Here is a 27005-nt window from a genome sequence, read left to right as displayed (position 1 = left end):
GATCTCCACGACTTCATACTCATAACATAAGTGCAACTTCTGCCAATTCTGGGCATGAGGCGGGTTTTATATTGCTTTGCCGAACACACATACACAACAGTTGATGCGGTTCACATGAAGAGAGAGCTGGTGTATGCTGATGTGATTCCTTCAAATCTAAGACACTAAAGTATGGACACGCCCTAAACCAACACAAAGAGACCTTCTTAGCAAATAATATAATATGTGTATTAGGGAGGGTGAGATATAAGCAGCCGCGGGCCGTGGAGGGAGTTACGATGGGGCAGGGAGGCGGGGAGGGGGAGAAGCAGGGTGGAGCCCTCTCTACCTTGCCCCTCCCCCTCCCCGCCTCCCTGCCCCACCGTAACTCCCTCCACGGCCCGCGGCTGCTTATAAGTGTTGCTAACTCTTATTCATTTACAGCATGTTAACATACTGTCACCATTCGCTTTTTATGTACTAGTAACTATGCTGGTAATTTTGCTACTGATAATATGTGTACTTGTATTCTCCACCCTGCTTCTCCCCCTCCCCGCCTCCCTGCCTCACCGTAACTCCCTCCACGGCCCGCGGCTGCTTATAAGTGTTGCTAACTCTTATTCATTTACAGCATGTTAACATACTATCACCATTCACTTTTTATGTACTAGTAACTATGCTGGTAATTTTGCTACTGATAATATGTGTACTTTTATTATCTAAGGTACTACGCCTGAGAAGACGGCATTAGTAAATAAACATTTCAAATACACATGTGTTCTTCTTAACTCCATGTTCTGGTTTCTAAGAAATATATAACGACCGACTGTTCATGAGTTCCACGTATCCTGAGGTACTATAAGTTCATATTCTGGATTGTCTAAACATTGAGAGTTTGTTATATCCAATGTGACACTGTACCTAGATTGCTAAATAGTTTTTGATTACTAACGTGAGTTTTGGGACACCCTAATTCGCCGAGGTTCCAATCCTCTGTCCACAGTTCTGTGTGAGAACAGAAACCCTGCGACAGGGGCACCCCCGACCCTTGCTGGAGCTTCATCACACTTGCGATACAACTCCAGCAATGCGCCACCTTTACGGCACAGATACATCACGCATCTGTGCTGTTTTTGCCCCATGATGCGCCGCATTGTAAATGCAGCACACCATAGGTGACGGAACAGCGGCACAGAATGACTAACACATCCCTGGTGATGCGCCAGTCATCATAAATCTATCCCTATGCTTCTTATCTTGTTAGAGATGAACCGCCATATGTATCATAAAAGTTATTTGCATTTCCTAAATAGCGAACTTTAAGGAATAAATAGCGATTCTTTACCATTCCTAGTTTGCGATGAGCTATTTGCTAATTAGCCGAATGTAGCCCAATGAAGCCCAATGTAGCCCAATGTAGCCCAAAGATGGCCGCCAGACACACAAAAAAACAAATGTAGCCCAAATATCAGCCAGATGTAGCCCAACTATAGCCCAGTGACAGAATGACCAATCAGCTTCGCAAACCTCCGTTACGCGAAGCGGAGCGCTGTTACAGATATATATCTTTTTTTGAACGTTAATTTCTCAAAATCCACTGGAGCACATATATTGAGACCTAGCAAAGGCACATCGGGCTACCAGTCCCTAATATTTTGCCAAGTTTCGTGCAAATCCATTCAGCCGTTCAATTATTCTTTTTATTATTTTTTTTTGCCCCGCGGGGCCCTTTTAAAACCTCCACATCAAACCTAGGGGGTCAGCGAGGATCTACTATGCCCCCTTATAGTTATTTCCCCCTTTGTTTTGACCTCCTCTTGTCTCTCGATCCTACCGAGAGACAAGATGGCGGCCGCTACGGACTGTTTGGAATGTTGACAGACGCCGGAGAACCAATCAGCTTCGCTTCACAAAGCTCCGTTGCGCGAAAAGTACGCGTCCTGGGACGCTGCCCGGTCCGCTGTTACAGATATATATCTTTTTTTAAACGTTAATTTCTCAAAATCCACTGGAGCACATATATTGAGACCTACAAAAGGCACATCGGGCTACCAGTCCCTACAATTTTGCCAAGTTTCGTGCAAATCCATTCAGCCGTTCGGGCTAAAAGTGAGGCCAACCGCCCTATGGAAAACTCAATGTTAAAAACACGTTTTGGGACCCCCCTTTTTTCTCGGCCCCCACTGGACGAACCCCCCCCAAATTTTCAAGGGCTGCTCAGAAACAAAATGTGCCATTTTCCTGAAAATTTCAGCCGATTCCGTCCACAAACGCCAAAGTTATTAGACATAGAATTTTCAAAAAACCCATAGAGAAAAAATCCTAACTATATATACCTACTGGCGACCGCCAGTAGGTAATATATATAATCAGCTCACTTTACCATTTGCAGCTTATAACTATTAGCCACCAGGGGTCACTACTAACCAAAAGCAGTCATTCTACTTGTAAATTGTGCCAATCGAGTGGAACAGCAGCCTAGGATTCACCACTGCTTCATCTCATTTTCCAAGAGAATGCAGATGTAAAGTGTTTTTGATGGTACGCCTGTGCATATTCAGAGCATATTCTGAATTTCAGTTAACACATCAGTAAGCATTTTGTCCATCTGTGAATTCAACCTTTTTTCTCAATCGGAATAGGCAAGGATAATGACAGATATATTTTACAATGTTAGAAAGTGCATCATTTTATTTAATTGTGTGAATAAAAGGAATCGCCTCCCCGTCGGGGAATTGATCCCCGGTCTCCTGCGTGACAGGCGGGGATACTGACCACTATACTAACGAGGACTTATAGTCATCAGTTAAACAGTGCTCACCTCCTTGGGGTTAAGGCATACCCTCGATCAATTCACAGTATTGTAATAGGCAGATTTGCTGCTTTTGGTTAGGACAAGTAATCTTTTTTCCTAAATATAACAATACAGAAATTCCTAGCCAAAAACAATCAGTTTTATCAAGAAATGATTTCATTGAAATAAATATCTATCTATCGATCTGTCTATCTGGCTATCTTTCTAACTATCAATATATATATTTATATATATCTATATATATATATATATATAATCAGCTCACTTTACCATTTGCAGCTTATAACTATTAGCCACCAGGGGTCACTACTAACCAAAAGCAGTCATTCTACTTGTAAATTGTGCCAATCGAGTGGAACAGCAGCCTAGGATTCACCACTGCTTCATCTCATTTTCCAAGAGAATGCAGATGTAAAGTGTTTTTGATGGTACGCCTGTGCATATTGAAATATTCAGAGCATATTCTGAATTTCAGTTAACACATCAGTAAGCATTTTGTCCATCTGTGAATTCAACCTTTTTTCTCAATCGGAATAGGCAAGGATAATGACAGATATATTTTACAATGTTAGAAAGTGCATCATTTTATTTAATTGTGTGAATAAAAGGAATCGCCTTCCCGTCGGGGAATTGATCCCCGGTCTCCTGCGTGACAGGCGGGGATACTGACCACTATACTAACGAGGACTTATTGGCATCAGTTAAACAGTGCTCACCTCCTTGGGGTTAAGGCATACCCTCGATCAATTCACAGTATTGTAATAGGCAGATTTGCTGCTTTTGGTTAGGACAAGTAATCTTTTTTCCTAAATATTACAATACAGAAATTCCTAGCCAAAAACAATCAGTTTTATCAAGAAATTATTTCATTGAAATAAATATCTATCTATCGATCTGTCTATCTGGCTATCTTTCTAACTATCAATATATATATTTATATATATATATATATATATATATATATATATGTATATATATATATATATATATATATATATATATATATATATAATCAGCTCACATTACCATTTGCAGCTTATAACTATTAGCCACCAGGGGTCACTACTAACCAAAAGCAGTCATTCTACTTCTAAATTGTGCCAATCGAGTGGAACAGCAGCCTAGGATTCACCACTGCTTCATCTCATTTTCCAAGAGAATGCAGATGTAAAGTGTTTTTGATGGTACGCCTGTGCATATTGAAATATTCAGAGCATATTCTGAATTTCAGTTAACACATCAGTAAGCATTTTGTCCATCTGTGAATTCAACCTTTTTTCTCAATCGGAATAGGCAAGGATAATGACAGATATATTTTACAATGTTAGAAAGTGCATCATTTTATTTAATTGTGTGAATAAAATGAATCGCCTCCCCGTCGGGGAATTGAACCCCGGTCTCCCGGGTGACAGGTGGGGATACTGACCACTATACTAACGAGGACTTATTGGCATCAGTTAAACAGTGCTCACCTCCTTGGGGTTAAGGCATACCCTCGATCAATTCACAGTATTGTAATAGGCAGATTTGCTGCTTTTGGTTAGGACAAGTAATCTTTTTTCCTAAATATTACAATACAGAAATTCCTAGCCAAAAACAATCAGTTTTATCAAGAAATTATTTCATTGAAATAAATATCTATCTATCGATCTGTCTATCTGGCTATCTTACTAACTATCAATATATATATTTATATATATCTATATATATATATATATAATCAGCTCACTTTACCATTTGCAGCTTATAACTATTAGCCACCAGGGGTCACTAGTAACCAAAAGCAGTCATTCTACTTGTAAATTGTGCCAATCGAGTAGAACAGCAGCCTAGGATTCACCACTGCTTCATCTCATTTTCCAAGAAAATGCAGATGTAAAGTGTTTTTGATGGTACGCCTGTGCATATTGAAATATTCAGAGCATATTCTGAATTTCAGTTAACACGTCAGTAAGCATTTTGGCCATCAGTGAATTCAACCTTTTTTTCTCAATCGGAATAGGCAAGGATAATGACAGATATATTTTACAATGATAGAAAGTACATCATTTTATTTAATTGAGTGAATAAAATGAATCGACTCCCCGTCGGGGAATTGAACCCCGGTCTCCCGCGTGACAGGCGGGGATACTGACCACTATACTAACGAGGACTTATTGGCATCCGTCAAACAGTGCTCACCTCCTTGGGGTTAAGGCATACCCTCGATCAATTCACAGTATTGTAATAGGCAGATTTGCTGCTTTTGGTTAGGACAAGTAATCTTTTTTCCTAAATATTACAATACAGAAATTCCTAGCCAAAAACAATCAGTTTTATCAAGAAATTATTTCATTGAAATAAATATCTATCTATCGATCTGTCTATCTGGCTATCTTTCTAACTATCAATATATATATTTATATATATCTATATATATCTATATATAATCAGCTCACTTTATCATTTGCAGCTTATAACTATTAGCCACCAGGGGTCACTACTAACCAAAAGCAGTCATTCTACTTCTAAATTGTGCCAATCGAGTGGAACAGCAGCCTAGGATTCACCACTGCTTCATCTCATTTTCCAAGAGAATGCAGATGTAAAGTGTTTTTGATGGTACGCCTGTGCATATTGAAATATTCAGAGCATATTCTGAATTTCAGTTAACACATCAGTAAGCATTTTGGCCATCAGTGAATTCAACCTTTTTTCTCAATCAGAATAGGCAAGGATAATGACAGTTATATTTTACAATGTTAGAAAGTACATCATTTTATTTCATTGTGTGAATAAAATGAATCGCCTCCCCGTCGGGGAATTGAACCCCGGTCTCCCGCGTGACAGGCGGGGATACTGACCACTATACTAACGAGGACTTATTGGCATCAGTTAAACAGTGCTCACCTCCTTGGGGTTAAGGCATACCCTCGATCAATTCACAGTATTGTAATAGGCAGATTTGCTGCTTTTGGTTAGGACAAGTAATCTTTTTTCCTAAATATTACAATACAGAAATTCCTAGCCAAAAACAATCAGTTTTATCAAGAAATTATTTCATTGAAATAAATATCTATCTATCGATCTGTCTATCCGGCTATCTTTCTAACTATCAATATATATATTTATATATATCTATATATATATATATAATCAGCTCACTTTATCATTTGCAGCTTATAACTATTAGCCACCAGGGGTCACTACTAACCAAAAGCAGTCATTCTACTTGTAAATTGTGCCAATCGAGTGGAACAGCAGCCTAGGATTCACCACTGCTTCATCTCATTTTCCAAGAGAATGCAGATGTAAAGTGTTTTTGATGGTACGCCTGTGCATATTGAAATATTCAGAGCATATTCTGAATTTCAGTTAACACATCAGTAAGCATTTTGTCCATCTGTGAATTCAACCTTTTTTCTCAATCGGAATAGGCAAGGATAATGACAGATATATTTTACAATGTTAGAAACTGCATCATTTTATTTAATTGTGTGAATAAAATGAATCGCCTCCCCGTCGGGGAATTGAACCCCGGTCTCCCGCGTGACAGGTGGGGATACTGACCACTATACTAACGAGGACTTATTGGCATCAGTTAAACAGTGCTCACCTCCTTGGGGTTAAGGCATACCCTCGATCAATTCACAGTATTGTAATAGGCAGATTTGCTGCTTTTGGTTAGGACAAGTAATCTTTTTTCCTAAATATTACAATACAGAAATTCCTAGCCAAAAACAATCAGTTTTATCAAGAAATTATTTCATTGAAATAAATATCTATCTATCGATCTGTCTATCTGGCTATCTTTCTAACTATCAATATATATATTTATATATATCTATATATATATATATAATCAGCTCACTTTACCATTTGCAGCTTATAACTATTAGCCACCAGGGGTCACTAGTAACCAAAAGCAGTCATTCTACTTGTAAATTGTGCCAATCGAGTAGAACAGCAGCCTAGGATTCACCACTGCTTCATCTCATTTTCCAAGAAAATGCAGATGTAAAGTGTTTTTGATAGTACGCCTGTGCATATTGAAATATTCAGAGCATATTCTGAATTTCAGTTAACACGTCAGTAAGCATTTTGGCCATCAGTGAATTCAACCTTTTTTTCTCAATCGGAATAGGCAAGGATAATGACAGATATATTTTACAATGATAGAAAGTACATCATTTTATTTAATTGTGTGAATAAAATGAATCGACTCCCCGTCGGGGAATTGAACCCCGGTCTCCCGCGTGACAGGCGGGAATACTGACCACTATACTAACGAGGACTTATTGGCATCCATCAAACAGTGCTCACCTCCTTGGGGTTAAGGCATACCCTCGATCAATTCACAGTATTGTAATAGGCAGATTTGCTGCTTTTGGTTAGGACAAGTAATCTTTTTTCCTAAATATTACAATACAGAAATTCCTAGCCAAAAACAATCAGTTTTATCAAGAAATTATTTCATTGAAATAAATATCTATCTATCGATCTGTCTATCTGGCTATCTTTCTAACTATCAATATATATATTTATATATATCTATATATATCTATATATAATCAGCTCACTTTATCATTGGCAGCTTATAACTATTAGCCACCAGGGGTCACTACTAACCAAAAGCAGTCATTCTACTTGTAAATTGTGCCAATCGAGTGGAACAGCAGCCTAGGATTCACCACTGCTTCATCTCATTTTCCAAGAGAATGCAGATGTAAAGTGTTTTTGATGGTACGCCTGTGCATATTGAAATATTCAGAGCATATTCTGAATTTCAGTTAACACATCAGTAAGCATTTTGTCCATCTGTGAATTCAACCTTTTTTCTCAATCGGAATAGGCAAGGATAATGACAGATATATTTTACAATGTTAGAAAGTGCATCATTTTATTTAATTGTGTGAATAAAAGGAATCCCCTCCCCGTCGGGGAATTGATCCCCGGTCTCCTGCGTGACAGGCGGGGATACTGACCACTATACTAACGAGGACTTATTGGCATCAGTTAAACAGTGCTCACCTCCTTGGGGTTAAGGCATACCCTCGATCAATTCACAGTATTGTAATAGGCAGATTTGCTGCTTTTGGTTAGGACAAGTAATCTTTTTTCCTAAATATTACAATACAGAAATTCCTAGCCAAAAACAATCAGTTTTATCAAGAAATTATTTCATTGAAATAAATATCTATCTATCGATCTGTCTATCTGGCTATCTTTCTAACTATCAATATATATATTTATATATATATATATATATATATATATATATATATATATATATATATATATATATATATATGTATATATATATATATATATATATATATATATATATATATAATCAGCTCACATTACCATTTGCAGCTTATAACTATTAGCCACCAGGGGTCACTACTAACCAAAAGCAGTCATTCTACTTGTAAATTGTGCCAATCGAGTGGAACAGCAGCCTAGGATTCACCACTGCTTCATCTCATTTTCCAAGAGAATGCAGATGTAAAGTGTTTTTGATGGTACGCCTGTGCATATTGAAATATTCAGAGCATATTCTGAATTTCAGTTAACACATCAGTAAGCATTTTGGCCATCAGTGAATTCAACCTTTTTTCTCAATCAGAATAGGCAAGGATAATGACAGATATATATTTACAATGTTAGAAAGTACATCATTTTATTTCATTGTGTGAATAAAATGAATTGCCTCCCCGTCGGGGAATTGAACCCCGGTCTCCCGCGTGACAGGCGGGGATACTGACCACTATACTAACGAGGACTTATTGGCATCAGTTAAACAGTGTTCACCTCCTTGGGGTTAAGGCATACCCTCGATCAATTCACAGTATTGTAATAGGCAGATTTGCTGCTTTTGGTTAGGACAAGTAATCTTTTTTCCTAAATATTACAATACAGAAATTCCTAGCCAAAAACAATCAGTTTTATCAAGAAATTATTTCATTGAAATAAATATCTATCTATCGATCTGTCTATCTGGCTATCTTTCTAACTATCAATATATATATTTATATATATCTATATATATATATATATATAATCAGCTCACTTTATCATTTGCAGCTTATAACTATTAGCCACCAGGGGTCACTACTAACCAAAAGCAGTCATTCTACTTGTAAATTGTGCCAATCGAGTGGAACAGCAGCCTAGGATTCACCACTGCTTCATCTCATTTTCCAAGAGAATGCAGATATAAAGTGTTTTTGATGGTACGCCTGTGCATATTGAAATATTCAGAGCATATTCTGAATTTCAGTTAACACATCAGTAAGCATTTTGTCCATCTGTGAATTCAACCTTTTTTCTCAATCGGAATAGGCAAGGATAATGACAGATATATTTTACAATGTTAGAAAGTGCATCATTTTATTTAATTGTGTGAATAAAAGGAATCGCCTCCCCGTCGGGGAATTGATCCCCGGTCTCCTGCGTGACAGGCGGGGATACTGACCACTATACTAACGAGGACTTATCGGCATCAGTTAAACAGTGCTCACCTCCTTGGGGTTAAGGCATACCCTCGATCAATTCACAGTATTGTAATAGGCAGATTTGCTGCTTTTGGTTAGGACAAGTAATCTTTTTTCCTAAATATTACAATACAGAAATTCCTAGCCAAAAACAATCAGTTTTATCAAGAAATGATTTCATTGAAATAAATATCTATCTATCGATCTGTCTATCTGGCTATCTTTCTAACTATCAATATATATATTTATATATATCTATATATATATATATAATACGCTCACTTTACCATTTGCAGCTTATAACTATTAGCCACCAGGGGTCACTACTAACCAAAAGCAGTCATTCTACTTGTAAATTGTGCCAATCGAGTGGAACAGCAGCCTAGGATTCACCACTGCTTCATCTCATTTTCCAAGAGAATGCAGATGTAAAGTGTTTTTGATGGTACGCCTGTGCATATTGAAATATTCAGAGCATATTCTGAATTTCAGTTAACACATCAGTAAGCATTTTGTCCATCTGTGAATTCAACCTTTTTTCTCAATCGGAATAGGCAAGGATAATGACAGATATATTTTACAATGTTAGAAAGTGCATCATTTTATTTAATTGTGTGAATAAAAGGAATCGCCTCCCCGTCGGGGAATTGATCCCCGGTCTCCTGCGTGACAGGCGGGGATACTGACCACTATACTAACGAGGACTTATAGTCATCAGTTAAACAGTGCTCACCTCCTTGGGGTTAAGGCATACCCTCGATCAATTCACAGTATTGTAATAGGCAGATTTGCTGCTTTTGGTTAGGACAAGTAATCTTTTTTCCTAAATATTACAATACAGAAATTCCTAGCCAAAAACAATCAGTTTTATCAAGAAATGATTTCATTGAAATAAATATCTATCTATCGATCTGTCTATCTGGCTATCTTTCTAACTATCAATATATATATTTATATATATCTATATATATATATATAATCAGCTCACTTTACCATTTGCAGCTTATAACTATTAGCCACCAGGGGTCACTACTAACCAAAAGCAGTCATTCTACTTGTAAATTGTGCCAATCGAGTGGAACAGCAGCCTAGGATTCACCACTGCTTCATCTCATTTTCCAAGAGAATGCAGATGTAAAGTGTTTTTGATGGTACGCCTGTGCATATTGAAATATTCAGAGCATATTCTGAATTTCAGTTAACACATCAGTAAGCATTTTGTCCATCTGTGAATTCAACCTTTTTTCTCAATCGGAATAGGCAAGGATAATGACAGATATATTTTACAATGTTAGAAAGTGCATCATTTTATTTAATTGTGTGAATAAAAGGAATCGCCTCCCCGTCGGGGAATTGATCCCCGGTCTCCTGCGTGACAGGCGGGGATACTGACCACTATACTAACGAGGACTTATTGGCATCAGTTAAACAGTGCTCACCTCCTTGGGGTTAAGGCATACCCTCGATCAATTCACAGTATTGTAATAGGCAGATTTGCTGCTTTTGGTTAGGACAAGTAATCTTTTTTCCTAAATATTACAATACAGAAATTCCTAGCCAAAAACAATCAATTTTATCAAGAAATTATTTCATTGAAATAAATATCTATCTATCGATCTGTCTATCTGGCTATCTTTCTAACTATCAATATATATATTTATATATATATATATATATATATATATATATATATATATATATATATATATAATCAGCTCACATTACCATTTGCAGCTTATAACTATTAGCCACCAGGGGTCACTACTAACCAAAAGCAGTCATTCTACTTCTAAATTGTGCCAATCGAGTGGAACAGCAGCCTAGGATTCACCACTGCTTCATCTCATTTTCCAAGAGAATGCAGATGTAAAGTGTTTTTGATGGTACGCCTGTGCATATTGAAATATTCAGAGCATATTCTGAATTTCAGTTAACACATCAGTAAGCATTTTGGCCATCAGTGAATTCAACCTTTTTTCTCAATCAGAATAGGCAAGGATAATGACAGATATATTTTACAATGTTAGAAAGTACATCATTTTATTTCATTGTGTGAATAAAATGAATCGCCTCCCCGTCGGGGAATTGAACCCCGGTCTCCCGCGTGACAGGCGGGGATACTGACCACTATACTAACGAGGACTTATTGGCATCAGTTAAACAGTGCTCACCTCCTTGGGGTTAAGGCATACCCTCGATCAATTCACAGTATTGTAATAGGCAGATTTGCTGCTTTTGGTTAGGACAAGTAATCTTTTTTCCTAAATATTACAATACAGAAATTCCTAGCCAAAAACAATCAGTTTTATCAAGAAAGTATTTCATTGAAATAAATATCGATCTATCGATCTGTCTATCTGGCTATCTTTCTAACTATCAATATATATATTTATATATATCTATATATATATATATAATCAGCTCACTTTATCATTTGCAGCTTATAACTATTAGCCACCAGGGGTCACTACTAACCAAAAGCAGTCATTCTACTTGTAAATTGTGCCAATCGAGTGGAACAGCAGCCTAGGATTCACCACTGCTTCATCTCATTTTCCAAGAGAATGCAGATGTAAAGTGTTTTTGATGGTACGCCTGTGCATATTGAAATATTCAGAGCATATTCTGAATTTCAGTTAACACATCAGTAAGCATTTTGTCCATCTGTGAATTCAACCTTTTTTCTCAATCGGAATAGGCAAGGATAATGACAGATATATTTCACAATGTTAGAAAGTGCATCATTTTATTTAATTGTGTGAATAAAAGGAATCGCCTCCCCGTCGGGGAATTGATCCCCGGACTCCTGCGTGACATGCGTGGATACTGACCACTATACTAACGAGGACTTATTGGCATCAGTTAAACAGTGCTCACCTCCTTGGGGTTAAGGCATACCCTCGATCAATTCACAGTATTGTAATAGGCAGATTTGCTGCTTTTGGTTAGGACAAGTAATCTTTTTTCCTAAATATTACAATACAGAAATTCCTAGCCAAAAACAATCAGTTTTATCAAGAAATTATTTCATTGAAATAAATATCTATCTATCGATCTGTCTATCTGGCTATCTTTCTAACTATCAATATATATATTTATATATATCTATATATATATATATATATAATCAGCTCACTTTATCATTTGCAGCTTATAACTATTAGCCACCAGGGGTCACTACTAACCAAAAGCAGTCATTCTACTTGTAAATTGTGCCAATCGAGTGGAACAGCAGCCTAGGATTCACCACTGCTTCATCTCATTTTCCAAGAGAATGCAGATATAAAGTGTTTTTGATGGTACGCCTGTGCATATTGAAATATTCAGAGCATATTCTGAATTTCAGTTAACACATCAGTAAGCATTTTGTCCATCTGTGAATTCAACCTTTTTTCTCAATCGGAATAGGCAAGGATAATGACAGATATATTTTACAATGTTAGAAAGTGCATCATTTTATTTAATTGTGTGAATAAAAGGAATCGCCTCCCCGTCGGGGAATTGATCCCCGGTCTCCTGCGTGACAGGCGGGGATACTGACCACTATACTAACGAGGACTTATCGGCATCAGTTAAACAGTGCTCACCTCCTTGGGGTTAAGGCATACCCTCGATCAATTCACAGTATTGTAATAGGCAGATTTGCTGCTTTTGGTTAGGACAAGTAATCTTTTTTCCTAAATATTACAATACAGAAATTCCTAGCCAAAAACAATCAGTTTTATCAAGAAATGATTTCATTGAAATAAATATCTATCTATCGATCTGTCTATCTGGCTATCTTTCTAACTATCAATATATATATTTATATATATCTATATATATATATATAATACGCTCACTTTACCATTTGCAGCTTATAACTATTAGCCACCAGGGGTCACTACTAACCAAAAGCAGTCATTCTACTTGTAAATTGTGCCAATCGAGTGGAACAGCAGCCTAGGATTCACCACTGCTTCATCTCATTTTCCAAGAGAATGCAGATGTAAAGTGTTTTTGATGGTACGCCTGTGCATATTGAAATATTCAGAGCATATTCTGAATTTCAGTTAACACATCAGTAAGCATTTTGTCCATCTGTGAATTCAACCTTTTTTCTCAATCGGAATAGGCAAGGATAATGACAGATATATTTTACAATGTTAGAAAGTGCATCATTTTATTTAATTGTGTGAATAAAAGGAATCGCCTCCCCGTCGGGGAATTGATCCCCGGTCTCCTGCGTGACAGGCGGGGATACTGACCACTATACTAACGAGGACTTATCGGCATCAGTTAAACAGTGCTCACCTCCTTGGGGTTAAGGCATACCCTCGATCAATTCACAGTATTGTAATAGGCAGATTTGCTGCTTTTGGTTAGGACAAGTAATCTTTTTTCCTAAATATTACAATACAGAAATTCCTAGCCAAAAACAATCAGTTTTATCAAGAAATGATTTCATTGAAATAAATATCTATCTATCGATCTGTCTATCTGGCTATCTTTCTAACTATCAATATATATATTTATATATATCTATATATATATATATAATACGCTCACTTTACCATTTGCAGCTTATAACTATTAGCCACCAGGGGTCACTACTAACCAAAAGCAGTCATTCTACTTGTAAATTGTGCCAATCGAGTGGAACAGCAGCCTAGGATTCACCACTGCTTCATCTCATTTTCCAAGAGAATGCAGATGTAAAGTGTTTTTGATGGTACGCCTGTGCATATTGAAATATTCAGAGCATATTCTGAATTTCAGTTAACACATCAGTAAGCATTTTGTCCATCTGTGAATTCAACCTTTTTTCTCAATCGGAATAGGCAAGGATAATGACAGATATATTTTACAATGTTAGAAAGTGCATCATTTTATTTAATTGTGTGAATAAAAGGAATCGCCTCCCCGTCGGGGAATTGATCCCCGGTCTCCTGCGTGACAGGCGGGGATACTGACCACTATACTAACGAGGACTTATAGTCATCAGTTAAACAGTGCTCACCTCCTTGGGGTTAAGGCATACCCTCGATCAATTCACAGTATTGTAATAGGCAGATTTGCTGCTTTTGGTTAGGACAAGTAATCTTTTTTCCTAAATATTACAATACAGAAATTCCTAGCCAAAAACAATCAGTTTTATCAAGAAATGATTTCATTGAAATAAATATCTATCTATCGATCTGTCTATCTGGCTATCTTTCTAACTATCAATATATATATTTATATATATCTATATATATATATATAATCAGCTCACTTTACCATTTGCAGCTTATAACTATTAGCCACCAGGGGTCACTACTAACCAAAAGCAGTCATTCTACTTGTAAATTGTGCCAATCGAGTGGAACAGCAGCCTAGGATTCACCACTGCTTCATCTCATTTTCCAAGAGAATGCAGATGTAAAGTGTTTTTGATGGTACGCCTGTGCATATTGAAATATTCAGAGCATATTCTGAATTTCAGTTAACACATCAGTAAGCATTTTGTCCATCTGTGAATTCAACCTTTTTTCTCAATCGGAATAGGCAAGGATAATGACAGATATATTTTACAATGTTAGAAAGTGCATCATTTTATTTAATTGTGTGAATAAAAGGAATCGCCTCCCCGTCGGGGAATTGATCCCCGGTCTCCTGCGTGACATGCGGGGATACTGACCACTATACTAACGAGGACTTATTGGCATCAGTTAAACAGTGCTCACCTCCTTGGGGTTAAGGCATACCCTCGATCAATTCACAGTATTGTAATAGGCAGATTTGCTGCTTTTGGTTAGGACAAGTAATCTTTTTTCCTAAATATTACAATACAGAAATTCCTAGCCAAAAACAATCAGTTTTATCAAGAAATTATTTCATTGAAATAAATATCTATCTATCGATCTGTCTATCTGGCTATCTTTCTAACTATCAATATATATATTTATATATATCTATATATATATATATATATAATCAGCTCACTTTACCATTTGCAGCTTATAACTATTAGCCACCAGGGGTCACTACTAACCAAAAGCAGTCATTCTACTTGTAAATTGTGCCAATCGAGTGGAACAGCAGCCTAGGATTCACCACTGCTTCATCTCATTTTCCAAGAGAATGCAGATGTAAAGTGTTTTTGATGGTACGCCTGTGCATATTGAAATATTCAGAGCATATTCTGAATTTCAGTTAACACATCAGTAAGCATTTTGTCCATCTGTGAATTCAACCTTTTTTCTCAATCGGAATAGGCAAGGATAATGACAGATATATTTTACAATGTTAGAAAGTGCATCATTTTATTTAATTGTGTGAATAAAAGGAATCGCCTCCCCGTCGGGGAATTGATCCCCGGTCTCCTGCGTGACAGGCGGGGATACTGACCACTATACTAACGAGGACTTATTGGCATCAGTTAAACAGTGCTCACCTCCTTGGGGTTAAGGCATACCCTCGATCAATTCACAGTATTGTAATAGGCAGATTTGCTGCTTTTGGTTAGGACAAGTAATCTTTTTTCCTAAATATTACAATACAGAAATTCCTAGCCAAAAACAATCAATTTTATCAAGAAATTATTTCATTGAAATAAATATCTATCTATCGATCTGTCTATCTGGCTATCTTTCTAACTATCAATATATATATTTATATATATATATATATATATATATATATATATATATATGTATATATATATATATATATATATATATACATATATATATATATATATATATATATATATATATAATCAGCTCACATTACCATTTGCAGCTTATAACTATTAGCCACCAGGGGTCACTACTAACCAAAAGCAGTCATTCTACTTCTAAATTGTGCCAATCGAGTGGAACAGCAGCCTAGGATTCACCACTGCTTCATCTCATTTTCCAAGAGAATGCAGATGTAAAGTGTTTTTGATGGTACGCCTGTGCATATTGAAATATTCAGAGCATATTCTGAATTTCAGTTAACACATCAGTAAGCATTTTGGCCATCAGTGAATTCAACCTTTTTTCTCAATCAGAATAGGCAAGGATAATGACAGATATATTTTACAATGTTAGAAAGTACATCATTTTATTTCATTGTGTGAATAAAATGAATCGCCTCCCCGTCGGGGAATTGAACCCCGGTCTCCCGCGTGACAGGCGGGGATACTGACCACTATACTAACGAGGACTTATTGGCATCAGTTAAACAGTGCTCACCTCCTTGGGGTTAAGGCATACCCTCGATCAATTCACAGTATTGTAATAGGCAGATTTGCTGCTTTTGGTTAGGACAAGTAATCTTTTTTCCTAAATATTACAATACAGAAATTCCTAGCCAAAAACAATCAGTTTTATCAAGAAATTATTTCATTGAAATAAATATCGATCTATCGATCTGTCTATCTGGCTATCTTTCTAACTATCAATATATATATTTATATATATCTATATATATATATATAATCAGCTCACTTTATCATTTGCAGCTTATAACTATTAGCCACCAGGGGTCACTACTAACCAAAAGCAGTCATTCTACTTGTAAATTGTGCCAATCGAGTGGAACAGCAGCCTAGGATTCACCACTGCTTCATCTCATTTTCCAAGAGAATGCAGATGTAAAGTGTTTTTGATGGTACGCCTGTGCATATTGAAATATTCAGAGCATATTCTGAATTTCAGTTAACACATCAGTAAGCATTTTGTCCATCTGTGAATTCAACCTTTTTTCTCAATCGGAATAGGCAAGGATAATGACAGATATATTTCACAATGTTAGAAAGTGCATCATTTTATTTAATTGTGTGAATAAAAGGAATCGCCTCCCCGTCGGGGAATTGATCCCCGGACTCCTGCGTGACAGGCGGGGATACTGACCACTATACTAACGAGGACTTATTGGCATCAGTTAAACAGTGCTCACCTCCTTGGGGTTAACGCATACCCTCGATCAATTCACAGTATTGTAATAGGCAGATTTGCTGCTTTTGGTTAGGACAAGTAATCTTTTTTCCTAAATATTACAATACAGAAATTCCTAGCCAAAAACAATCAGTTTTATCAAGAAATTATTTCATTGAAATAAATATCTATCTATCGATCTGTCTATCTGGCTATCTTTCTAACTATCAATATATATATTTATATATATCTATATATATATATATATATAATCAGCTCACTTTACCATTTGCAGCTTATAACTATTAGCCACCAGGGGTCACTACTAACCAAAAGCAGTCATTCTACTTGTAAATTGTGCCAATCGAGTGGAACAGCAGCCTAGGATTCACCACTGCTTCATCTCATTTTCCAAGAGAATGCAGATGTAAAGTGTTTTTGATGGTACGCCTGTGCATATTGAAATATTCAGAGCATATTCTGAATTTCAGTTAACACATCAGTAAGCATTTTGTCCATCTGTGAATTCAACCTTTTTTCTCAATCGGAATAGGCAAGGATAATGACAGATATATTTTACAATGTTAGGAAGTGCATCATTTTATTTAATTGTGTGAATAAAAGGAATCGCCTCCCCGTCGGGGAATTGATCCGCGGTCTCATGCGTGACAGGCAGGGATACTGACCACTATACTAACGAGGACTTATTGGCATCAGTTAAACAGTGCTCACCTCCTTGGGGTTAAGGCATACCCTCGATCAATTCACAGTATTGTAATAGGCAGATTTGCTGCTTTTGGTTAGGACAAGTAATCTTTTTTCCTAAATATTACAATACAGAAATTCCTAGCCAAAAACAATCAGTTTTATCAAGAAATTATTTCATTGAAATAAATATCTATCTATCGATCTGTCTATCTGGCTATCTTTCTAACTATCAATATATATATTTATATATATATATATATATATATATATATATATATATATATATATATATATATATGTATATATATATATATATATATATATATATATATATATATATATATATATAATCAGCTCACATTACCATTTGCAGCTTATAACTATTAGCCACCAGGGGTCACTACTAACCAAAAGCAGTCATTCTACTTCTAAATTGTGCCAATCGAGTGGAACAGCAGCCTAGGATTCACCACTGCTTCATCTCATTTTCCAAGAGAATGCAGATGTAAAGTGTTTTTGATGGTACGCCTGTGCATATTGAAATATTCAGAGCATATTCTGAATTTCAGTTAACACATCAGTAAGCATTTTGGCCATCAGTGAATTCAACCTTTTTTCTCAATCAGAATAGGCAAGGATAATGACAGATATATTTTACAATGTTAGAAAGTACATCATTTTATTTCATTGTGTGAATAAAATGAATCGCCTCCCCGTCGGGGAATTGAACCCCGGTCTCCCGCGTGACAGGCGGGGATACTGACCACTATACTAACGAGGACTTATTGGCATCAGTTAAACAGTGCTCACCTCCTTGGGGTTAAGGCATACCCTCGATCAATTCACAGTATTGTAATAGGCAGATTTGCTGCTTTTGGTTAGGACAAGTAATCTTTTTTCCTAAATATTACAATACAGAAATTCCTAGCCAAAAACAATCAGTTTTATCAAGAAATTATTTCATTGAAATAAATATCTATCTATCGATCTGTCTATCTGGCTATCTTTCTAACTATCAATATATATATTTATATATATCTATATATATATATAATCAGCTCACTTTATCATTTGCAGCTTATAACTATTAGCCACCAGGGGTCACTACTAACCAAAAGCAGTCATTCTACTTGTAAATTGTGCCAATCGAGTGGAACAGCAGCCTAGGATTCACCACTGCTTCATCTCATTTTCCAAGAGAATGCAGATGTAAAGTGTTTTTGATGGTACGCCTGTGCATATTGAAATATTCAGAGCATAGTCTGAATTTCAGTTAACACATCAGTAAGCATTTTGTCCATCTGTGAATTCAACCTTTTTTCTCAATCGGAATAGGCAAGGATAATGACAGATATATTTTACAATGTTAGAAAGTGCATCATTTTATTTAATTGTGTGAATAAAAGGAATCGCCTCCCCGTCGGGGAATTGATCCCCAGTCTCCTGCGTGACAGGCGGGATACTGACCACTATACTAACGAGGACTTATCGGCATCAGTTAAACAGTGCTCACCTCCTTGGGGTTAAGGCATACCCTCGATCAATTCACAGTATTGTAATAGGCAGATTTGCTGCTTTTGGTTAGGACAAGTAATCTTTTTTCCTAAATATTACAATACAGAAATTCCTAGCCAAAAACAATCAGTTTTATCAAGAAATGATTTCATTGAAATAAATATCTATCTATCGATCTGTCTATCTGGCTATCTTTCTAACTATCAATATATATATATTTATATATATCTATATATATATATATAATCAGCTCACTTTACCATTTGCAGCTTATAACTATTAGCCACCAGGGGTCACTACTAACCAAAAGCAGTCATTCTACTTGTAAATTGTGCCAATCGAGTGGAACAGCAGCCTAGGATTCACCACTGCTTCATCTCATTTTCCAAGAGAATGCAGATGTAAAGTGTTTTTGATGGTACGCCTGTGCATATTGAAATATTCAGAGCATATTCTGAATTTCAGTTAACACATCAGTAAGCATTTTGTCCATCTGTGAATTCAACCTTTTTTCTCAATCGGAATAGGCAAGGATAATGACAGATATATTTTACAATGTTAGAAAGTGCATCATTTTATTTAATTGTGTGAATAAAAGGAATCGCCTCCCCGTCGGGGAATTGATCCCCGGTCTCCTGCGTGACAGGCGGGGATACTGACCACTATACTAACGAGGACTTATTGGCATCAGTTAAACAGTGCTCACCTCCTTGGGGTTAAGGCATACCCTCGATCAATTCACAGTATTGTAATAGGCAGATTTGCTGCTTTTGGTTAGGACAAGTAATCTTTTTTCCTAAATATTACAATACAGAAATTCCTAGCCAAAAACAATCAGTTTTATCAAGAAATTATTTCATTGATATAAATATCTATCTATCGATCTGTCTATCTGGCTATCTTTCTAACTATCAATATATATATTTATATATATATATATATATATATATATATATATATATATATATGTATATATATATATATATATATATATATATATATATATATAATCAGCTCACATTACCATTTGCAGCTTATAACTATTAGCCACCAGGGGTCACTACTAACCAAAAGCAGTCATTCTACTTCTAAATTGTGCCAATCGAGTGGAACAGCAGCCTAGGATTCACCACTGCTTCATCTCATTTTCCAAGAGAATGCAGATGTAAAGTGTTTTTGATGGTACGCCTGTGCATATTGAAATATTCAGAGCATATTCTGAATTTCAGTTAACACATCAGTAAGCATTTTGGCCATCAGTGAATTCAACCTTTTTTCTCAATCAGAATAGGCAAGGATAATGACAGATATATTTTACAATGTTAGAAAGTACATCATTTTATTTCATTGTGTGAATAAAATTAATCGCCTCCCCGTCGGGGAATTGAACCCCGGTCTCCCGCGTGACAGGCGGGGATACTGACCACTATACTAACGAGGACCTATTGGCATCAGTTAAACAGTGCTCACCTCCTTGGGGTTAAGGCATACCCTCGATCAATTCACAGTATTGTAATAGGCAGATTTGCTGCTTTTGGTTAGGACAAGTAATCTTTTTTCCTAAATATTACAATACAGAAATTCCTAGCCAAAAACAATCAGTTTTATCAAGAAATTATTTCATTGAAATAAATATCTATCTATCGATCTGTCTATCTGGCTATCTTTCTAACTATCAATATATATATTTATATATATCTATATATATATATATATATAATCAGCTCACTTTACCATTTGCAGCTTATAACTATTAGCCACCAGGGGTCACTAGTAACCAAAAGCAGTCATTCTACTTGTAAATTGTGCCAATCAAGTAGAACAGCAGCCTAGGATTCACCACTGCTTCATCTCATTTTCCAAGAAAATGCAGATGTAAAGTGTTTTTGATGGTACGCCTGTGCATATTGAAATATTCAGAGCATATTCTGAATTTCAGTTAACACGTCAGTAAGCATTTTGGCCATCAGTGAATTCAACCTTTTTTTCTCAATCGGTATAGGCAAGGATAATGACAGATATATTTTACAATGATAGAAAGTACATCATTTTATTTAATTGTGTGAATAAAATGAATCGACTCCCCGTCGGGGAATTGAACCCCGGTCTCCCGCGTGACAGGCGGGGATACTGACCACTATACTAACGAGGACTTATTGGCATCTGTTAAACAGTGCTCACCTCCTTGGGGTTAAGGCATACCCTCGATCAATTCACAGTATTGTAATAGGCAGATTTGCTGCTTTTGGTTAGGACAAGTAATCTTTTTTCCTAAATATTACAATACAGAAATTCCTAGCCAAAAACAATCAGTTTTATCAAGAAATTATTTCATTGAAATAAATATCTATCTATCGATCTGTCTATCTGGCTATCTTTCTAACTATCAATATATATATATTTATATATATCTATATATATATATAATCAGCTCACTTTATCATTTGCAGCTTATAACTATTAGCCACCAGGGGTCACTACTAACCAAAAGCAGTCATTCTACTTGTAAATTGTGCCAATCGAGTGGAACAGCAGCCTAGGATTCACCACTGCTTCATCTCATTTTCCAAGAGAATGCAGATGTAAAGTGTTTTTGATGGTACGCCTGTGCATATTGAAATATTCAGAGCATATTCTGAATTTCAGTTAACACATCAGTAAGCATTTTGTCCATCTGTGAATTCAACCTTTTTTCTCAATCGGAATAGGCAAGGATAATGACAGATATATTTTACAATGTTAGAAAGTGCATCATTTTATTTAATTGTGTGAATAAAAGGAATCGCCTCCCCGTCGGGGAATTGATCCCCGGTCTCCTGCGTGACAGCCGGGGATACTGACCACTATACTAACGAGGACTTATTGGCATCAGTTAAACAGTGCTCACCTCCTTGGGGTTAAGGCATACCCTCGATCAATTCACAGTATTGTAATAGGCAGATTTGCTGCTTTTGGTTAGGACAAGTAATCTTTTTTCCTAAATATTACAATACAGAAATTCCTAGCCAAAAACAATCAGTTTTATCAAGAAATTATTTCATTGAAATAAATATCTATCTATCGATCTGTCTATCTGGCTATCTTTCTAACTATCAATATATATATTTATATATATATATATATATATATATATATATATATATATATATATATGTATATATATATCAGCTTATAACTATTAGCCACCAGGGGTCACTACTAACCAAAAGCAGTCATTCTACTTCTAAATTGTGCCAATCGAGTGGAACAGCAGCCTAGGATTCACCACTGCTTCATCTCATTTTCCAAGAGAATGCAGATGTAAAGTGTTTTTGATGGTACGCCTGTGCATATTGAAATATTCAGAGCATATTCTGAATTTCAGTTAACACATCAGTAAGCATTTTGGCCATCAGTGAATTCAACCTTTTTTCTCAATCAGAATAGGCAAGGATAATGACAGATATATTTTACAATGTTAGAAAGTACATCATTTTATTTCATTGTGTGAATAAAATGAATCGCCTCCCCGTCGGGGAATTGAACCCCGGTCTCCCGCGTGACAGGCGGGGATACTGACCACTATACTAACGAGGACTTATTGGCATCCGTTAAACAGTGCTCACCTCCTTGGGGTTAAGGCATACCCTCGATCAATTCACAGTATTGTAATAGGCAGATTTGCTGCTTTTGGTTAGGACAAGTAATCTTTTTTCCTAAATATTACAATACAGAAATTCCTAGCCAAAAACAATCAGTTTTATCAAGAAATTATTTCATTGAAATAAATATCTATCTATCGATCTGTCTATCTGGCTATCTTTCTAACTATCAATATATATATTTATATATATCTATATATATCTATATATAATCAGCTCACTTTATCATTTGCAGCTTATAACTATTAGCCACCAGGGGTCACTACTAACCAAAAGCAGTCATTCTACTTGTAAATTGTGCCAATCGAGTGGAACAGCAGCCTAGGATTCACCACTGCTTCATCTCATTTTCCAAGAGAATGCAGATGTAAAGTGTTTTTGATGGTACGCCTGTGCATATTGAAATATTCAGAGCATATTCTGAATTTCAGTTAACACATCAGTAAGCATTTTGTCCATCTGTGAATTCAACCTTTTTTCTCAATCGGAATAGGCAAGGATAATGACAGATATATTTTACAATGTTAGAAAGTGCATCATTTTATTTAATTGTGTGAATAAAAGGAATCGCCTCCCCGTCGGGGAATTGATCCCCGGTCTCCTGCGTGACAGGCGGGGATACTGACCACTATACTAACGAGGACTTATTGGCATCAGTTAAACAGTGCTCACCTCCTTGGGGTTAAGGCATACCCTCGATCAATTCACAGTATTGTAATAGGCAGATTTGCTGCTTTTGGTTAGGACAAGTAATCTTTTTTCCTAAATATTACAATACAGAAATTCCTAGCCAAAAACAATCAGTTTTATCAAGAAATTATTTCATTGAAATAAATATCTATCTATCGATCTGTCTATCTGGCTATCTTTCTAACTATCAATATATATATTTATATATATATATATATATATATATATATATATATGTATATATATATATATATATATATATATATATATATATATATATATATAATCAGCTCACATTGCCATTTGCAGCTTATAACTATTAGCCACCAGGGGTCACTACTAACCAAAAGCAGTCATTCTACTTCTAAATTGTGCCAATCGAGTGGAACAGCAGCCTAGGATTAACCACTGCTTCATCTCACTTTCCAAGAGAATGCAGATGTAAAGTGTTTTTGATGGTACGCCTGTGCATATTGAAATATTCAGAGCATATTCTGAATTTCAGTTAACACATCAGTAAGCATTTTGGCCATCAGTGAATTCAACCTTTTTTCTCAATCAGAATAGGCAAGGATAATGACAGATATATTTTACAATGTTAGAAAGTACATCATTTTATTTCATTGTGTGAATAAAATGAATCGCCTCCCCGTCGGGGAATTGAACCACGGTCTCCCGCGTGACAGGCGGGGATACTGACCACTATACTAACGAGGACTTATTGGCATCAGTTAAACAGTGCTCACCTCCTTGGGGTTAAGGCATACCCTCGATCAATTCACAGTATTGTAATAGGCAGATTTGCTGCTTTTGGTTAGGACAAGTAATCTTTTTTCCTAAATATTACAATACAGAAATTCCTAGCCAAAAACAATCAGTTTTATCAAGAAATTATTTCATTGAAATAAATATCTATCTATCGATCTGTCTATCTGGCTATCTTTCTAACTATCAATATATATATTTATATATATCTATATATATATATATAATCAGCTCACTTTATCATTTGCAGCTTATAACTATTAGCCACCAGGGGTCACTACTAACCAAAAGCAGTCATTCTACTTGTAAATTGTGCCAATCGAGTGGAACAGCAGCCTAGGATTCACCACTGCTTCATCTCATTTTCCAAGAGAATGCAGATGTAAAGTGTTTTTGATGGTACGCCTGTGCATATTGAAATATTCAGAGCATATTCTGAATTTCAGTTAACACATCAGTAAGCATTTTGTCCATCTGTGAATTCAACCTTTTTTCTCAATCGGAATAGGCAAGGATAATGACAGATATATTTCACAATGTTAGAAAGTGCATCATTTTATTTAATTGTGTGAATAAAAGGAATCGCCTCCCCGTCGGGGAATTGATCCCCGGACTCCTGCGTGACAGGCGGGGATACTGACCACTATACTAACGAGGACTTATTGGCATCAGTTAAACAGTGCTCACCTCCTTGGGGTTAAGGCATACCCTCGATCAATTCACAGTATTGTAATAGGCAGATTTGCTGCTTTTGGTTAGGACAAGTAATCTTTTTTCCTAAATATTACAATACAGAAATTCCTAGCCAAAAACAATCAGTTTTATCAAGAAATGATTTCATTGAAATAAATATCTATCTATCGATCTGTCTATCTGTCTATCTTTCTAACTATCAATATATATATTTATATATATCTATATATATATATATAATCAGCTCACTTTACCATTTGCAGCTTATAACTATTAGCCACCAGGGGTCACTACTAACCAAAAGCAGTCATTCTACTTGTAAATTGTGCCAATCGAGTGGAACAGCAGCCTAGGATTCACCACTGCTTCATCTCATTTTCCAAGAGAACGCAGATGTAAAGTGTTTTTGATGGTACGCCTGTGCATATTGAAATATTCAGAGCATATTCTGAATTTCAGTTAACACATCAGTAAGCATTTTGTCCATCTGTGAATTCAACCTTTTTTCTCAATCGGAATAGGCAAGGATAATGACAGATATATTTTACAATGTTAGAAAGTGCATCATTTTATTTAATTGTGTGAATAAAAGGAATCGCCTCCCCGTCGGGGAATTGATCCCCGGTCTCCTGCGTGACAGGCGGGGATACTGACCACTATACTAACGAGGACTTATAGTCATCAGTTAAACAGTGCTCACCTCCTTGGGGTTAAGGCATACCCTCGATCAATTCACAGTATTGTAATAGGCAGATTTGCTGCTTTTGGTTAGGACAAGTAATCTTTTTTCCTAAATATTACAATACAGAAATTCCTAGCCAAAAACAATCAGTTTTATCAAGAAATGATTTCATTGAAATAAATATCTATCTATCGATCTGTCTATCTGGCTATCTTTCTAACTATCAATATATATATTTATATATATCTATATATATATATATAATCAGCTCACTTTACCATTTGCAGCTTATAACTATTAGCCACCAGGGGTCACTACTAACCAAAAGCAGTCATTCTACTTGTAAATTGTGCCAATCGAGTGGAACAGCAGCCTAGGATTCACCACTGCTTCATCTCATTTTCCAAGAGAATGCAGATGTAAAGTGTTTTTGATGGTACGCCTGTGCATATTGAAATATTCAGAGCATATTCTGAATTTCAGTTAACACATCAGTAAGCATTTTGGCCATCAGTGAATTCAACCTTTTTTCTCAATCAGAATAGGCAAGGATAATGACAGATATATTTTACAATGTTAGAAAGTACATCATTTTATTTCATTGTGTGAATAAAATGAATCGCCTCCCCGTCGGGGAATTGAACCCCGGTCTCCCGCGTGACAGGCGGGGATACTGACCACTATACTAACGAGGACTTATTGGCATCAGTTAAACAGTGCTCACCTCCTTGGGGTTAAGGCATACCCTCGATCAATTCACAGTATTGTAATAGGCAGATTTGCTGCTTTTGGTTAGGACAAGTAATCTTTTTTCCTAAATATTACAATACAGAAATTCCTAGCCAAAAACAATCAGTTTTATCAAGAAATTATTTCATTGAAATAAATATCTATCTATCGATCTGTCTATCTGGCTATCTTTCTAACTATCAATATATATATCTATATATATATATATATATATATATATATGTATTACCTACTGGCGGTCGCCAGTAGGTATATATAGTTAGGATTTTTTCTCTATGGGTTTTTTGAAAATTCTATGTCTAATAACTTTGGCGTTTGTGGACGGAATTGGCTGAAATTTTCAGGAAAATGGCACATTTTGTTTCTGAGCAGCCCTTGAAAATTTGGGGGGGGTTCGTCCAGTGGGGG

The 27005-nt window shown here is 36.1% G+C and overlaps 12 non-coding genes across 12 annotated transcripts; all 12 read right to left on the bottom strand.

Annotated features, from left to right (window-relative positions):
• Positions 1-4874: 4874 nt before the first annotated feature.
• Positions 4875-4946, bottom strand: TRNAD-GUC (transfer RNA aspartic acid (anticodon GUC)). The gene has a single exon. It is a non-coding gene; the product is annotated as a tRNA-Asp (tRNA).
• Positions 4947-5582: 636 nt separating this feature from the next.
• Positions 5583-5654, bottom strand: TRNAD-GUC (transfer RNA aspartic acid (anticodon GUC)). The gene has a single exon. It is a non-coding gene; the product is annotated as a tRNA-Asp (tRNA).
• A 634-nt stretch (positions 5655-6288) lies between these two features.
• On the bottom strand, positions 6289-6360 carry TRNAD-GUC (transfer RNA aspartic acid (anticodon GUC)). Its single transcript has one exon. It is a non-coding gene; the product is annotated as a tRNA-Asp (tRNA).
• A 635-nt stretch (positions 6361-6995) lies between these two features.
• On the bottom strand, positions 6996-7067 carry TRNAD-GUC (transfer RNA aspartic acid (anticodon GUC)). Its single transcript has one exon. It is a non-coding gene; the product is annotated as a tRNA-Asp (tRNA).
• Positions 7068-8486: 1419 nt separating this feature from the next.
• Positions 8487-8558, bottom strand: TRNAD-GUC (transfer RNA aspartic acid (anticodon GUC)). Its single transcript has one exon. It is a non-coding gene; the product is annotated as a tRNA-Asp (tRNA).
• Positions 8559-11340: 2782 nt separating this feature from the next.
• Positions 11341-11412, bottom strand: TRNAD-GUC (transfer RNA aspartic acid (anticodon GUC)). Its single transcript has one exon. It is a non-coding gene; the product is annotated as a tRNA-Asp (tRNA).
• A 4956-nt stretch (positions 11413-16368) lies between these two features.
• TRNAD-GUC (transfer RNA aspartic acid (anticodon GUC)) lies at positions 16369-16440 on the bottom strand. The gene has a single exon. It is a non-coding gene; the product is annotated as a tRNA-Asp (tRNA).
• A 2130-nt stretch (positions 16441-18570) lies between these two features.
• On the bottom strand, positions 18571-18642 carry TRNAD-GUC (transfer RNA aspartic acid (anticodon GUC)). Its single transcript has one exon. It is a non-coding gene; the product is annotated as a tRNA-Asp (tRNA).
• Positions 18643-20745: 2103 nt separating this feature from the next.
• TRNAD-GUC (transfer RNA aspartic acid (anticodon GUC)) lies at positions 20746-20817 on the bottom strand. Its single transcript has one exon. It is a non-coding gene; the product is annotated as a tRNA-Asp (tRNA).
• Positions 20818-21456: 639 nt separating this feature from the next.
• TRNAD-GUC (transfer RNA aspartic acid (anticodon GUC)) lies at positions 21457-21528 on the bottom strand. The gene has a single exon. It is a non-coding gene; the product is annotated as a tRNA-Asp (tRNA).
• Positions 21529-22880: 1352 nt separating this feature from the next.
• TRNAD-GUC (transfer RNA aspartic acid (anticodon GUC)) lies at positions 22881-22952 on the bottom strand. The gene has a single exon. It is a non-coding gene; the product is annotated as a tRNA-Asp (tRNA).
• A 3518-nt stretch (positions 22953-26470) lies between these two features.
• On the bottom strand, positions 26471-26542 carry TRNAD-GUC (transfer RNA aspartic acid (anticodon GUC)). Its single transcript has one exon. It is a non-coding gene; the product is annotated as a tRNA-Asp (tRNA).
• Positions 26543-27005: the final 463 nt, after the last annotated feature.

The sequence above is a fragment of the Lissotriton helveticus genome, chromosome 1_2 (assembly GCF_964261635.1).
Source record: "Lissotriton helveticus chromosome 1_2, aLisHel1.1, whole genome shotgun sequence".
In the NCBI taxonomy this organism is placed as follows: Eukaryota; Metazoa; Chordata; class Amphibia; order Caudata; family Salamandridae; genus Lissotriton; species Lissotriton helveticus.
Note: the sequence above shows the minus strand (reverse complement) of the source record. Positions and strands in the feature narration are given on the sequence as shown.